General features: G+C 43.5%; 1 protein-coding gene across 11 annotated transcripts in view; it reads right to left on the bottom strand.

The window, feature by feature from the left end:
* LOC139755506 (trichoplein keratin filament-binding protein-like) overlaps positions 1-16,442 on the bottom strand; it is a 650,577-nt gene that overhangs the window by 258,029 nt on the left and 376,106 nt on the right. For 2 of the 11 annotated variants that reach the window (XM_071673869.1, XM_071673874.1), the window contains exon 1: positions 505-1,393. The exons of the other annotated variants lie outside the window; for them this stretch is intronic. The gene's annotated coding sequence lies outside the window, so the exon portion shown is untranslated. Of the gene's footprint in view, positions 1-504; positions 1,394-16,442 lie in introns of those variants that run through there. 11 annotated transcript variants of the gene reach the window in all.

Here is a 16,442-nt window from a genome sequence, read left to right as displayed (position 1 = left end):
GCGGAGCTGGTCTCGCTAACAATATTCAGAGCGAGCCACTGAAGGTAATACACTTTACCCTGGTCCCAGCCCAGAGCACACGAAAACATAACAAAGCATTGCACTAAGTTAAAAAAAAAAAAAAAGAAGAAAAAACACTTCCTTTGTAAACACTTCACTGAGTGAAAAACACCCCTATAAAGTGCTCGACACTTAAAAAACAATGAACATACAAGGTTCCCAGAAGCAGCACTTCACACATGTCTAAGACTAATAAACATACGACACCAAATCTAAATATATGTGAATAATCCAAAGAAGACAATGAAAGTTAACTGATGATAGAAAAGCTGAAATAGAGGTGATCATGCCATTTTACACGAAAAGCAAAAATGGATACCTAACTAGGGGCAGTGTAATCCTTCCTACGTATTATTGATACGCGGAATAAAAGCTCAAGGAAGTCCACTTGTCAAGGAAAATACACAGAAGCATTGCCATAGTGCTAAGCAAAGTCTGACTTACCGTAAAGACGAGTAGACACTGCGACATCAGGCAACACAGACTTGAAATACAGAGCGTTAGAACACATCCGTCTTAGTAGGTGGGACAGACAAGATTACAAATGGCGGCTGTGCTCAATGAGAGAGAGATACAAAGAAGCGCAATTTAAGACTTTGTTATACTAATTTTTGCGATGCTTGTAGTAACGCCATCTAGAGGGGTGAATGAAAACAATTAGAAAACGGGAAACAAACCTTAACCAGAGAAAACGAGAAGCTTAAAGGTAGGTTTAAGATATTCAAATCTGCCATAATTTCTGCTGAGACTAAAGTCCTTTGTTCTATTTTATATGATATAAATGTTGTTTTGCTTTAGCAGTGCAAAAACTTAATATAAACTGGCATTTTGTTAAATGACAAAGTTTTCTTCATGCTTCAAGAAACATTTTTATTTTCTTTTTGCTGTTGCTGATATGAATTGGTAATTATGTATATAAGTCCTGAGCCTATCCTCGGTTTGTGTTGATAATTTATCGTAATTTAATTTCCCTAATACTCTTACATTTCACTTCATTATCAAATATTGTGATAAAAGGAAATAAATGATCGTGTGATACTAATTTGGTGCAATACAATATTGATATATAATTTTTTTCCCCACCTTGTGATAGACTGTATGTACATGCATACACATGCTGTATTGTAATACAAAAAAAAAATTCTTTTGTATCCGCAAAATGTTCAAGTTCTGTATTTCTTTTCGATGTTATGTCATATCCTCATTCTAATGAAAATCAATTTGCTTCGTACTGTTGGGAGCACACAGGTCTATCTTTCCATTCATCTTTTTTTTTTTTTTGCAAAATTTTATGACTATTGGCAAAAAGTATCCCTAATAAAACTGTTTCCACATTGTACTGAAATATTTGCTCCGATTCCTTCATCTAACTTATTTTTGCTTTTTTGGGTACAGTAAGTCTACCAAAGTTACCCATACTTTCTCCTTTATATATACCCGCAATTTTGTGCGGAAGGCTTGTGGAATAGAACAATGTCTTTTCTATATTTGTGGTATATATATACGACTATACATAGTGTCATTATCTTCTATGGATGAAAGATCTTTCTTATCTCTATTCCATTAACTTCTACGATGGTCGACTAGTGACATTCATCCTCAATTCATCATCCTAACAATCAAAATATACCTCAGACATTTCAGTTAGAGAGGGTGCTATATCTATAAAGTTGGAGGTAGGAGAAGGCTGCAAGAGGTGAATGCAAACCACTGAACCAAGTACTGCTGCAGTACGGTTAATTATCTGAGCAGCAAGGTGTGTATATTTAGTCGAACACAGCTGATACTAATTAGGGAAATAGGTTACAATTATGCCACACTATTTCCCATTATATCATGATATTCGCATGGATACTCCTACCACTATGGATTTGTCCTCAAACACGATATTGACACACTCCATCATTCGTCAGCTGTAACGTTGGCCGATACTCTTAATTTTTTCTCTATACTGATGACTCTTCGTTCGTATCACACTGCTCCGTTGCCATGTTGCTGGTGGGATGTTCGGCGTTTAATACAGCATTAAACATAGACATATAATCAAACAATTAGCAGTTAAAATGATTTATTGTAATCGTTATCAAACGTTAATTATTCCATACAGCTGAAAGACAAACAAAAATGTTGGTGGCCGTTATTTAACTGGGCATGAACAACCCTCCGTACCAGCGTGAATAAATCATAAACATACACATATTTTTCCTTTACATATCGTATAAGTATACATTGTCCTCTGCTTATTATTGGCACTAATGTATATCAAACAATAATAAACCTATCGATTTATAAAGACAAATGAACCCAATTTTTAGGTTCGGTAGTTGACGGCTAGTCATCCCGTCTCCTGGTTGCCAGGTGTATACCATTTCTACCCAATCATGTTCAATGACAATTAGGTCCGCTCCTTTGCTGGCATAGTTCAGGAGCTGTAGGGTGTCTTGTTCCTAGGGACCTGCGTTGAACGGCACGAGCAGTGTGGACGGGGCACCTGTCGTTAATAGAAATGCCAGGCCCGGCAAGGAGAGGTAAACTCCTCGCCCGCAGAGACGGTAAAAACGTTCCTTCACCAGTTATTGTAACAGTCGTTGCAGTAAAGCGACCTCCAATGTGGAAAACGTCACCTAGGCCATGTAATGTCACTTTCCTCTACATGGAAAAGGTTAAGTGACATGAACGGGCCTCCTCGCTCATGTTGACTCGGTCATTTGTGCCGGTGGAACATTGTATAATGTTTATTTTTTTCGGCGTGATTTTATATTTGTGGTCTATAAACAGTATCATATATCATTAACACTTGGTTATCCACTTGGATTTCTTATTGCCATAACTATGACGTTGTAAATCTTCGAACAGCAACAAATCATTATCTTTATACCGTGTATAGTTCTTCCTCCAGCAGTGAACCTTGCCATGAGAGTTGGATACACACATCACCTTCGTGAACACTGCTTCAGACCAGAATCTGTTTCACTCGGAATGTGCTGTTCCCTCAGGCGTTCATTCCTCTCGGGAGTTCTGTGGTGTGTTCCCTTGTCTGCCACTCAACGGCCAGAGACCTTATGCCCATCACGTTCGCTGGAGGGGGTTGCCTCTGCCGCTCCAGTTCTCTCTGCCAACTATAAAACTCAACCATCTTCACAAGGAATGGACACTCTTGGTTGCCAAAATTGAAAATTTCAATTTCAATTATCAAGTTTAGATAGTTATAACTTCGTAACTTTTACATAATCTACGTAATATCTTTAATATGAAAATGTGGTTACAATAATGATTATAATATTTCCAGATATACTGCCAACTTCATTGTTATCAAAACTTAGCCATACCCATATATAGTTACCCGCGAACTGCGACGTTGGATTTGGCTGTCAATAAACTCTGATGCAGGTATCTCATTCTCTATGCATCCTTCATCGCTACTGCCATGTCGAACTCTTTCTCACAGACACTCATAACTTCCATCAAGTCGTTAAGGTTCCCGCTCTCCACCTTCTATTCCACTTCATGGTGTTGGAGGACAGGACAACTTCATGTGCGATGCCCCATATGGAGAACACATTATCAAGGAGAGTGATCATGCCACCTATTAGCACCAACCTCTCGTCTCTCCGATCCACCCTAGTCCACCTCACCGCGATCCAGTAGACAAGCTACAGTTCCCCGGCCAGCCGACCCGTGCCAACCTCACCATAACTCAGCACAGAAGCCACAACTCACCTGCCATTTCTGGGACACCTCACCGCGACCCAGTGTAGTAGCCACCGATTCGCGGCTAACCTACCCTATCCTACCTCACCATGATCCAGTACAGTAGCCACCACTCACCCGCCTATTCTAGCCTATCTCACCATCACCTAGTACAGTAACTCCCCGCCCACCCGACCGTAGTCTATGAAAATCTTACCTAACCTCCCAAGAAGCAGATAATTATAATGAAAATGTGCCATTATTACTGTCGGTCTGCTGGTGTGAGAACGGATGAAGTAACCATATATAAGGGAGGTTGGGCAGTGGGAAGAACTCTTACCACAGTTTCTAATTTCTTTCACTGGCAACATGAAGCTTCAAAAGGACCGATGGTCTGTTACTGTTTGTATATTACAAATCTAAAAAAAAAAAAAAAAAGTCATTCAAATGAGCTATACTATCCATTTGCCAAAACCAGTTTAACTAATAACGTGTATGGCGTGTTACACGTTCCAGGATGAACTATCATAAGCTGTCACCTGAGTGAATATCAATATACTTCGAAATCTCTGTCTACCGAGTTCATTTGTTCTCTACATTTTCTAGCTGTGGTAATTACCTTAGGTTCATATGTTCTCTACATTTTCTAGCTGTGGTAATTACCTTAAGTTGTCAAAACCTCAAAGTACACCTAACTATAGTTCACCACTCACTCTACATTGGTTACAACCATTAATCTCCAAATGTGTTACTCATACCTGGCTAGAAATAAGACCTATGATTATGCAAACATCAGTCAACTCCGAGCCGGGAGCACGAAGCCCGCTGGCAGTTACCGAGTCGACGACTGGCCATCTGTGGTCACATCTTAAGCCACTTGTGTCAACAAACTGAGTTTTACCTCGAATGTCTCAGTGACCAGTACCTTATCTCTTCTCTAGTCCCATGAAGCCTCCTCTACCACTACACTTTCTCGGAACCCTTAACGCGATACTGTAACTCACCACAACAACCCCGGAAATGAACGTATGAATGAGAAACAGTAATTTTCGGTTCCGCAATGAACGCGCTCGTCGTCCATCTCGAAGCAGAAGCGAGGCTTCATTGTAGCGCAAGGCGTTGTCTCAATCAAGTGAAATGACTTGCATAGCCTTTTCTCGTTTTGTAACGTTCGTTTATGAATTACATATTTACTAATGTTCCATGTACATGAGCTACAAGCGTATATTACGAAAAATCTATGCAGGGAAATTACTTTTGTTATATGATAAAGTATATGTTCTGAATGTGAGTCCAAGTCACAGCCAATGTTAGAATTCGGAATCAGACATCGTCCACATTTACAATGTATTCCGACTCTTCTGACGTCAGTCAATTTCTAAACTGTTTTACTTGTTTGTCTTTCTATAGTAAACCACGACTGAGACAAAATGTGATCTTAAGAACACATTTTGTCCTTGATGATGGAAATACGACATTTTTGTCACGATTATAGACAGAACATCTCCGAGGACGGCCGTAGCCAGGACTACCAACTTAGATCACCAACACCACACTCACCATAGAAAATGAAATTGCGTTTTCAATAACCCCACATGTTCTTGTAGTACTTACCAAACGTGTCATGATAAGTGGACACAGAATCAACAGAAGAGTGTCAACAGACCAGACTAAAACATGAGCAATATGGTCGTCCTGCTTTTAATGTGGTATTTCCTAAAACAACCTCTGTCGACGGAAATGTCCAAGACACTATGCCAACTGTCCTGGTTGAATTTTTCTTCTAGTGTCCGAGGCAGCAGGGGCACCTGGATGCCCAAATCAAGGCATCTTATTAACGAGTGTATATATTCATCTATTCTATTCATCATACTTGATCGCCGTTACCTGCATCAGCGAGGTAGCGCTAGGAAACAAACGAAGAATGGCCCATCCACTCATATGGACCTATATAAACATTGACGCCCATACACGCACATATATACATATACACATACACATATATATACACAGATATATACATGTATACACATGTTTAGATTCATACTTGCTTGCCTTCATCCATTCCCGGCGTTACCCCGCCCCACAAGAAAACAGCATCGCTACCTCCTGCTTTAGCGAGGCAGCAGCAGAAAAACAAACAAAAAGAGGCCACTTTCGTTCACACTCAGTCTCTAGCTGTTATGTGTAATGCATCGAAACCACAGCTCCTTATCCACATCCAGGCTCCACAAACCTTTCCATGGTTTACCCCAGACGTTTCACATGCCATGGTTCAGTCCACTGACAACACGTTGACCCCGGTATACCACATCGTTCCAATTTACTCTAATCCTTGCACGCTTTTTACCCTCCTTATGTTCAAGTTCCGATCGCTCAAAATCTTTTTAACTCCATCCTTCCATCTCTAATTTGGTCGCCCGCTTCTTGTTCCCTCCACCTCCTGACACATAAATCCTCTTTGTCAACATTTCCTCACTCATTCTTCCCATATGTCCAAACCATTTTAACACACCCTTTTCTGTCCTCTCAAACACACTTTTTATTTCGACACATCTCTCTTACCCTTTCATTACTTAATCAAACCAATTCACACCACATATTGTCCTCAAACATTTCATCTCCAAGACATCCACCCTCCTCCGTACAACCTTATCTATAGCCCATGCCTCGCAACCATACAATATTGTTGGAACCACTATTCCTTCAAACAAAACCAGTTTTGCTCTCCGAGATAACGATCTCTCCGTCCACACATTCTTCATTGCTCCCAGAGCCTTCGTCCCCCCGACTACCGCTTCTATGGTTCCATTCGCTGCTAAGTCCACTCCCAGATATCTAAAACACTACTTCCTCCAATCTTTCTCCATTTAAACTTACGTCCCAACTAACTTATCCCTTAACCCTGCTGAAGCTAATAACCTTGCTCTTATTTACATTTGCTCTCAACCTTCTCCTTTCAAACACTTTTCCAAACTCAGTCACCTAAGTCAGGTGCCTATTTTATCGACCAGCCTCTAGGGAACATTGAACAGCTGGGTTAAATATGGATCGGATGCCATGACCAGGATTCAAATAGATGCGGATTCGACTTGAGAGGACGTGAGCGAGGCTAGCCGAGACACGAGGAAGGTTCATAAGGTGGGAATATCTTGCTGTTCAGGTGTGAATATTGTATTCTGCTCATATGAACATAGATTCCTCCATTTTACAAAACTGGGTAATTTTGTCTTTTATTTGAGTTAGATAGCTGCATTACCACATGTTTTCTTACCTAAGCCTCGAACGTCAATAATGAAAGCACTTATGACTCTTAATATAAGAATGGCATTTTATGCTTTTGTTTCTGGATACGATACGATACGATTTAAGATGTTACCGTAGGCTAAAGGGACTTCAAAGTAAAGCTTCACTTTGGGACTTTTCTTCTGGCTGGCGCCAGACGATTCTATTGGCGTTTGCCGCGGTCAAAGGGACTTCAAAATAAGCTTCATTTTTGAGACTTTTATTCTAGCTGGCGCCAGGCATTCTCTTGGCGTTTGCTCGGCCAAAGGGGCTTCGAAGTAAAGCTCCACTTTGGGACTTTTCTTATTGCTGGCGCCAGACGATTCCATTGGGGTTTGGCGCGGAAAAAGGGGCTTCAAAGCAAGAATTCACTTCGGGACTTTTGGACACGCTAAACGCCTTTAAAAGCATCTGTACAACGCGGAGGTATATGAATACAAATAAAGTGCGTACGAACGCGCACCTTCATTCCCGCCTGGTTCGGTAAAATGCTATCTGCTGGCTATGTGCGCCTGTTGGGAAATGACCGGTGTAGACTCCGTTGCTCACCCACGTGAGACGAAGGGTATTCGAGTACATAGTATTCGAATAGTTGTTTCCTATTAGCCAGGCCCATAGCCTAGCGGTAGCATTCCCGCCTGTGGCATAGGGGTCCCGGGCTCGATCTTGGCTGTTGGAGGTTTGTAATATATATGTATATATATATATATATATATATATATATATATATATATATATATATATATATATATATATATATATATATAATTTTGTCTATATATTTCATTATACTTATTCGCTGTATCCCGCGTTTGCGAGGTAGCGCTCCTTAAGGAAACACACGAAAGAATGGCCCAACCCAACCACATACACATGCATATACATAAACGCCCACACACGCATATGTATATATATATATATATATATATATATATATATATATATATATATATATATATATATATATATATATATTGGAAAGGATCACAATTTTGCGCGTGATCAAGTACGTTCTTAAGAGTCCACGGAGAAAATGAAACACGATAAGTTCTCAAGTGCACTTTCGTGTAATAATGGCGTCCTAGCTAATGGCGTCCTAGCTACGTCTCTTCCTTGTAATATCAACTGACTGTGATATTTCTCTCTTGTGTCTCCCCTAATGATGTGTTTATTACACGAAAGTGCACTTGGGAACTTATGTTTCATTTTCCCCGTGGACTCTTAGGAATATATATATATATATATATATATATATATACATATATATATATATATATATATATATATATATATATATATATATATATATATATATATAGACATAGATAGATAGATAGATAGATAGATAGATAGATAGATAGAGAGAGAGAGAGAGAGAGAGAGAGAGAGAGAGAGAGAGAGAGAAACTGTGGTTTCGGTACATTACACATGAGATACAGACTGAGTGTGAACGAATGTGGCCTTTTTGTCTGTTCCAGGCGCTGCCTCGACGGAGAGGGGGAGGGGGGGATAGAATGCTATTTCGTGTGTGGCGGGGTGGCGATGGGAATGAATGAAGGCAGCAAGTATGGATCATATGTACATGTATATATATGCGCATGTCTGTGTATGGATGGATACGTTGAAATATATATGTATGTATATGTGCGTGTGTGGGCGTTTATGTATATACATGTGTATGTGGGTGGATTGGGCCATTCTGTTTCCTTGCGCTCCCTCGCTAACGCGGGAGACGGCGGTTAAGTGTATATATATATATATATATATATATATATATATATATATATATATATATATATATATATATATATATATTCACATGCCCTGATTCAATCCACTGACAGCACGTCAACCCCGGTATACCACATCGATCCAATTCACTCTATTCCTTGCCCGCCTTTCACCCTCCTGCATGTTCAGGCCCCTATCACTCAAAATCTTTTTCACTCCATCTTTCCACCTCCAATTTGGTCTCCCACTTCTCCTCGTTTCCTCCACCTCCGACACATATATCCTCTTGGTCAATCTTTCCTCACTCATTCTCTCCATGTACCCAAACCATTTCAAAACACCCTCTTCTGCTCTCTCAACCACGCTCTTTTTATTTCCACACATCTCTCTTACCCTTACATTACTTACTCGATCAAACCACCTCACACCACACATTGTCCTCAACATCTCATTTCCAGCACATCCACCCTCCTGCGCACAACTCTATCCATAGCCCACGCCTCGCAACCATACAACATTGTTGGAACCACTATTCCTTCAAACATACCCATTTTTGCTTTCCGAGATAATGTTCTCGACTTCCAAACATTCTTCAAGGCTTCCAGGATTTTCGCCCCCTCCCCCACCCTATGATTCACTTCCGCTTCCATGGTTCCATCCGCTGCCATTGTACAAAGGCAAAGGGGATAATAGTGAGTGCTCAAATTACAGAGGTATAAGTTTGTTGAGTATTCCTGGTAAATTATATGGGAGGGTATTGATTGAGAGGGTGAAGGCATGTACAGAGCATCAGATTGGGGAAGAGCAGTGTGGTTTTAGAAGTGGTAGAGGATGTGTAGATCAGGTGTTTGCTCTGAAGAATGTATGTGAGAAATACTTAGAAAAGCAAATGGATTTGTATGTAGCATTTATGGATCTGGAGAAGGCATATGATAGGGTTGATAGAGATGCTCTGTGGAAGGTATTAAGAATATATGGTGTGGGAGGCAAGTTGTTAGAAGCAGTGAAAAGTTTGTATCGAGGATGTAAGGCATGTGTACGTGTAGGAAGAGAGGAAAGTGATTGGTTCTCAGTGAATGTAGGTTTGCGGCAGGGGTGTGTGATGTCTCCATGGTTGTTTAATTTGTTTATGGATGGGGTTGTTAGGGAGGTGAATGCAAGAGTTTTGGAAAGAGGGGCAAGTATGAAGTCTGTTGTGGATGAGAGAGCTTGGGAAGTGAGTCAGTTGTTGTTCGCTGATGATACAGCGCTGGTGGCTGATTCATGTGAGAAACTGCAGAAGCTGGTGCCTGAGTTTGGTAAAGTGTGTGAAAGAAGAAAGTTAAGAGTAAATGTGAATAAGAGCAAGGTTATTAGGTACAGTAGGGTTGAGGGTCAAGTCAATTGGGAGGTAAATTTGAATGGAGAAAAACTGGAGGAAGTAAAGTGTTTTAGATATCTGGGAGTGGATACATATATATATATATATATATATATATATATATATATATATATATATATATATATATATATATATCATTACTGGGATGGTCTTGATTAGGGCATCAGCTGCCTGCACCATCTCAGCTAACATAAAAGAAAAACAATTACTTTGTGCTTCAATTTTCACATTCATCAGAACCTTCTACGTGCCGTAACCCCATCACCCCCACCCCCTCCCTCCCCACTGCTTAAATGTACCCTCAGCATCACCGTTCCTGCCTCCCTTTATACTTACATCTACTTCCAGGTATCTAATTGATCTATAACCTACAGTTCTCCAGCATGCAAGTCTCTTTCCATTGTTATCCCTCCAAGCACATTCGTAAAACTACCATCTTATCTCTAAAGTCACATTCAGCATTTGAAAAAAATGCCCCCACAACCCTTTCCAGTTTTTCTTTAGGTGTAGTTAGCAACACAATACGACCTACAAACACGAACAGCCTTCATTAGTAGCTAACAACACAATACGACCTGCAAACCCGAACACCCTCAGTCTCCACCGTCCATAATACTCCATCTATAAAACCATTTACGTAAGTGAGGTGACATGATCATGGTATCGTGTTGTGTCCTTTGGTGTTGGTTGGCTAAGGTCGCTTGACGTAAGTGTTGCCTGAGTGCATTCTGCATGTTGGACGAGACAGTGTCTTGCTTTGAGACACTGTGGTGAGAGGGCTGCCTGAAATAACAGTGTTAGGCGAGTTTTTCTCAAGGGGCGATGTTGCCAAAGGGATACGTTTTGCCGGGTACAATGACTTTTTGAGAAGGCGTTTCTTAAGCGTTGTCCCCGCGGGTTGTGTTGCCTGACACCCAGTGTTGCCAAGTCCACCGCTGGCCAGTAAGTGTTGCTAGGAAGTGTATTGTTGGAAACAAAAGTTCTCCCCAGAGGGAAATGACCATTAGCCAGAGTGTTGAATGAGACACCATGTCGCTGAAAATGTGGCCCGTTTGTAAGTGTTGGCAGGGTGGTTTAGCGAAAGGAAAGTTTGCCACAAGAAAAGTGTTGGCAAAGGGTGTGTGTGTGTTGTCAAAGGATGTGTTGGTCGAGGATAAGGGTGTGTGTTTGTTGTCAAAGGATGTGTTGGTCGAGGATAAGGGTGTGTGTGTGTTGTCAAAGGATGTGTTGGTCGAGGATAAGGGTGTGTGTGTGTTGTCAAAGGATGTGTTGGTCGAGGATAAGGGTGTGTGTGTGTGTTGTCAAAGGATGTGTTGGTCGAGGATAAGGGTGTGTGTGTGTGTTGTCAAAGGATGTGTTGGTCGAGGATAAGGGTGTGTGTGTGTTGTCAAAGGATGTGTTGGTCGAGGATAAGGGTGTGAGTGTGTGTGTTGTCAAAGGATGTGTTGGTCGAGGATAAGGGTGTGTGTGTTGTCAAAGGATGTGTTGGTCGAGGATAAGGGTGTGTGTGTGTGTGTTGTCAAAGGATGTGCTGGTCGAGGATTAGTGTGTGTGTGTGTTGTCAAAGGATGTGTTGGTCGAGGATAAGGGTGTGTGTGTGTGTGTTGTCAAAGGATGTGTTGGTCGAGGATAAGGGTGTATGTGTGTGTTGTCAAAGGATGTGTTGGTCGAGGATAAGGGTGTGTGTGTGTGTTGTCAAAGGATGTGTTGGTCGAGGATAAGGGTGTGTGTGTGTTGTCAAAGGATGTGTTGGTCGAGGATAAGGGTGTGTGTGTGTTGTCAAAGGATGTGTTGGTCGAGGATAAGGGTGTGTGTGTGTGTTGTCAAAGGATGTGTTGGTCGAGAATAAGGGTGTGTGTGTGTGTTGTCAAAGGATGTGTTGGTCGAGGATAAGGGTGTGTGTGTGTGTGTGTTGTCAAAGGATGTGTTGGTCGAGGATAAGGGTGTGTGTGTGTGTTGTCAAAGGATGTGTTGGTCGAGGATAAGGGTGTGTGTGTGTGTGTGTGTGTGTGTGTGTGTGTTGTCAAAGGATGTGTTGGTCGAGGATAAGGGTGTGTTTGTGTTGTCAAAGGATGTGTTGGTCGAGGATAAGGGTGTGTGTGTGTGTTGTCAAAGGATGTGTTGGTCGAGGATAAGGGTGTGTGTGTGTGTTGTCAAAGGATGTGTTGGTCGAGGATAAGGGTGTGTGTGTGTGTGTGTGTTGTCAAAGTATGTGTTGGTCGAGGATAAGGGTGTGTGTGTGTTGTCAAAGGATGTGTTGGTCGAGGATAAGGGTGTGTGTGTTGTCAAAGGATGTGTTGGTCGAGGATAAGGGTGTGTGTGTGTGTGTTGTCAAAGGATGTGTTGGTCGAGGATAAGGGTGTGTGTGTGTGTGTGTTGTCAAAGGATGTGTTGGTCGAGGATAAGGGTGTGTGTGTGTGTGTTGTCAAAGGATGTGTTGGTCGAGGATAAGGGTGGGTGTGTGTTGTCAAAGGATGTGTTGGTCGAGGATAAGGGTGTGTGTGTGTTGTCAAAGGATGTGTTGGTCGAGGATAAGGGTGTGTGTGTGTGTTGTCAAAGGATGTGTTGGTCGAGGATAAGGGTGTGTGTGTGTTGTCAAAGGATGTGTTGGTCGAGGATAAGGGTGTGTGTGTGTGTGTGTTGTCAAAGGATGTGTTGGTCGAGGATAAGGGTGTGTGTGTGTGTGTGTTGTCAAAGGATGTGTTGGTCGAGGATAAGGGTGTGTGTGTGTGTGTTGTCAAAGGATGTGTTGGTCGAGGATAAGGGTGTGTGTGTGTGTGTTGTCAAAGGATGTGTTGGTCGAGGATAAGGGTGTGTGTGTGTGTGTGTTGTCAAATGATGTGTTGGTCGAGGATAAGGGTGTGTGTGTGTGTGTGTTGTCAAAGGATGTGTTGGTCGAGGATAAGGGTGTGTGTGTGTGTGTTGTCAAAGGATGTGTTGGTCGAGGATAAGGGTGTGTGTGTGTGTGTTGTCAAAGGATGTGTTGGTCGAGGATAAGGGTGTGTGTGTGTGTTGTCAAAGGATGTGTTGGTCGAGGATAAGGGTGTGTGTGTGTGGGTTGTCAAAGGATGTGTTGGTCGAGGATAAGGGTGTGTGTGTGTGTTGTCAAAGGATGTGTTGGTCGAGGATAAGGGTGTGTGTGTGTGTGTTGTCAAAGGATGTGTTGGTCGAGGATAAGGGTGTGTGTGTGTGTTGTCAAAGGATGTGTTGGTCGAGGAGTAGTGTTCTCAGAGGATGAGTGTTGCTTGGGAGTGTATTGCCAGAGTTGTTTGAAGATGACGGAGGAAGGGTGAGTGAGTATTGCTATGAGATCATTACTAAATGGAATGGGGTAAATGCTACATGGTGATTGTTGACAGAGAGTTAATGTTGGCAGTGGTTGCATGTTGGTAAGTGACTGCTAGTAGAGAGTTAATGTTGGCACTGGTTGAATGATGGTACGTGAGCACAGGATTAATGTTGGCAGTGGGTGAATGTTGCCAGAACTGTTGGCAGAGAGTGAATTTTGGCAGATAATTGTTGACAGAGGATGTGTTCACTGGTGACGCTGGCAGGTAAATGTTGGCAGAGGGTGAGTCTTAGCAGAATGATTGTTGGCACGGTATGTGTGTACTGGCAGAGGGTGTGTTGGCAGGGGTTAAGTACTGGCAGATGATGCTGGCTGGGAAAGAATGCTGGCAAATGATGTTGGCAGAGGGGGATTTTGGCAGGGGTGAGTGTTGGCGGGTGATACTGAAATTTTACATTTTCCTACTGGGTCTGGTTTTCTTTGTATGAGGGGTGAGGGCTGGTGGCAGGGGTGAGGGCTGGTGGCAGCGGCGAGGGCTGGTGGCAGGGGTGAGGACTGGTGGCAGAGGTGAAGGCTAGTGGTAGGAATGAGGGCTAGTGGCAGGGGTGAGGGCTGGTGGCAGGGGTGAGGGCTGATGGCAGGGGTGAGGGCTGGTGGCAGGGGTGAGGGATGATGGCAGAGGCGACGGCTGGTGGCAGGGGTGAGGGAGGGCTGGTGGCAGGGGTGAGGGAAGGGCTGGTGGCAGGGGTGGGGGGAAGGGCTGGTGGCAGGGCTGGTGGCAGGGGTGAGGGAAGGGCTGGTGGCAGGGGTGAGGGAAGGGCTGGTGGCAGGGGTGGGGGAAGGGCTGGTGGCAGGGGTGAGGAAGGGCTGGTGGCAGGGGTGAGGGAAGGGCTGGTGGCAGGGGTGGGGGAAGGGCTGGTGGCAGGGGTGGGGGAAGGGCTGGTGGCAGGGGTGAGGGAAGGGCTGGTGGCAGGGGTGGGGAAGGGCTGGTGGCAGGGGTGAGGAAGGGCTGGTGGCAGGGGTGGGGGAAGGGCTGGTGGCAGGGGTGAGGGAAGAGCTGGCGGCGTCTGGAACAAATCTTCACCCCGGCGGCCGCGCCACAACACAGCCGCTCAATTTACCTTCTGATGGAATGACTGTGCAATTAACAGCTCCCGCTGCACTCCACTGTTTTTCGCTCGCCTGTCACAAATCATAAACCACGTTGACGGGACCGTGACTGCTCTCCCCACACTTGCTCTGGCAGCAAGACAACGTCCAGGTGGGGGCGATACCAACACCTTTAACTACAAATAATGAACAAGATCTTGGAGAAGGCCGGATACAGACCTTAGACGTGAGTGAAGAGTGGAGCTGGCGGGAGGGCTTGGTGTTCATCCTACACCTGGGAAAACCCAACACCTCCGGATCTTGAACCATAGCATCTGAAAATTCACAAATTGAGGTAGCACGCGCCTATTAACTCGATAACCAATGAAGAGCGTCGTAACCCCGCCTCCCCATCTTTGAACCTTAACCCTCAGGCGGCCGAGACACAAGATCCAGTATGGCATGAGACGGGGCGGCCGGATGGAGCCTTGAGCGGAGGAGTGTATGCATGGTTATGATGGGTAATTCGAGTGGCGGCACCGCTGTTTTCGGCACGCTAAAAATGGCTATTCACAGAGCAACGAATTAAGGCATGAATGTTGATGTTGTCGGGCAGGAGCCCAGCCTAGGCGGAGGCGCTTGGGGGTGTGGGGTGTAATACCTAGACACCAGAACGCTCACTAGACTGATGGGTAACGAGGCGACCACAGAACAACACAGCTCTCCTTGATGAGACAACCGTGAGATCAGTGAGTGAGGATGTCTGAGCACTTATGATAAAAGGTGAAAAGCAACGCTGTCATCACCCTCTCAACCCAGGAGAACAGATTCCTCATCGCAAGAACAATTCTAGAACAATGCAACATTAGAAAGAACAATGAATGAACAAGTCAGACAGACCCGTGGAACATGGGAGCGCATCTCCCTGGCCCCCAGGACACTCACTACAAGAATATGGTCTGAGAATACATGTAGTTTATACATACATACATACGTTATGAACGACTCATGTATGGTAGTTTCATCTATTTATCTATATTTACTTCATCAAGTTTGCTCGGTGAATGAGACCAGTGTGTCTATTCATACCACTGCCATATCTTGTGAAACCATTGCATCTGATCTCTCGCCATTCCTCCCCATATCATCTCTCCTGTCCCGTGAACCCAGATCAGTTCTCTCACTACATCTGTTCATCCTCTATGCCAACGTCTGTACCTCCTCCTCCTCCTTGTATGTATATACCTTCTCCTGTGTTATCACATATCATCTTGACCAACCGACCCTCTGTTATATGTTCTATAGACCAGTGCCTCATCCATGCTAACTTCCCAGTGCCTTCTGGGCTGGTATCACCTAACCTAGCCTCATCATCTTCATACACTCTCACCACCTCACTCAAATCATCCATCTTGAATGTCCTCAATATACTGTCCTCTCCCCGATCTCTGTGCATTCAGGTCTTCAGGTTCACACCAGCACATCAGCTATGGTGCGACCAATCTTTGTCTACATCTTACGCTTCATTTTTCATTTTCCATTCACCAAAGTTTGATATATATCTTCACCACTTTATCCCCTTGTACGACTCTACTTTCTCTTGTAATTTCCCCCATTACATACACACGTACGTAAGTAACTGTGTGTCGTAGAGAAATCACAGCAAGACGTGCAGGTCAGATGATTTCAGTGATGTACAGTTCTCCAGGAAAAGACTCAGTGAATTCTGTTACATAGTAATTAATGAAGATATGATTAGGAGAGCGAGGTGGGCTTGAGGTTAGGCCTAACGCAATAATAAAAATGACCCTAATAATTAGACATATTTTTTTCTGGCAGTTGGACTCTCTCTCTCTCTCTCTCTCTCTCTCTCTCTCTCTCTCTCTCTCTCTCTCTCTCTCTCTCTCTCAGTCTGGC

This window comes from Panulirus ornatus, chromosome 19 (assembly GCF_036320965.1).
Source record: "Panulirus ornatus isolate Po-2019 chromosome 19, ASM3632096v1, whole genome shotgun sequence".
NCBI classification, from domain to species: domain Eukaryota; kingdom Metazoa; phylum Arthropoda; class Malacostraca; order Decapoda; family Palinuridae; genus Panulirus; species Panulirus ornatus.
Note: the sequence above shows the minus strand (reverse complement) of the source record. Positions and strands in the feature narration are given on the sequence as shown.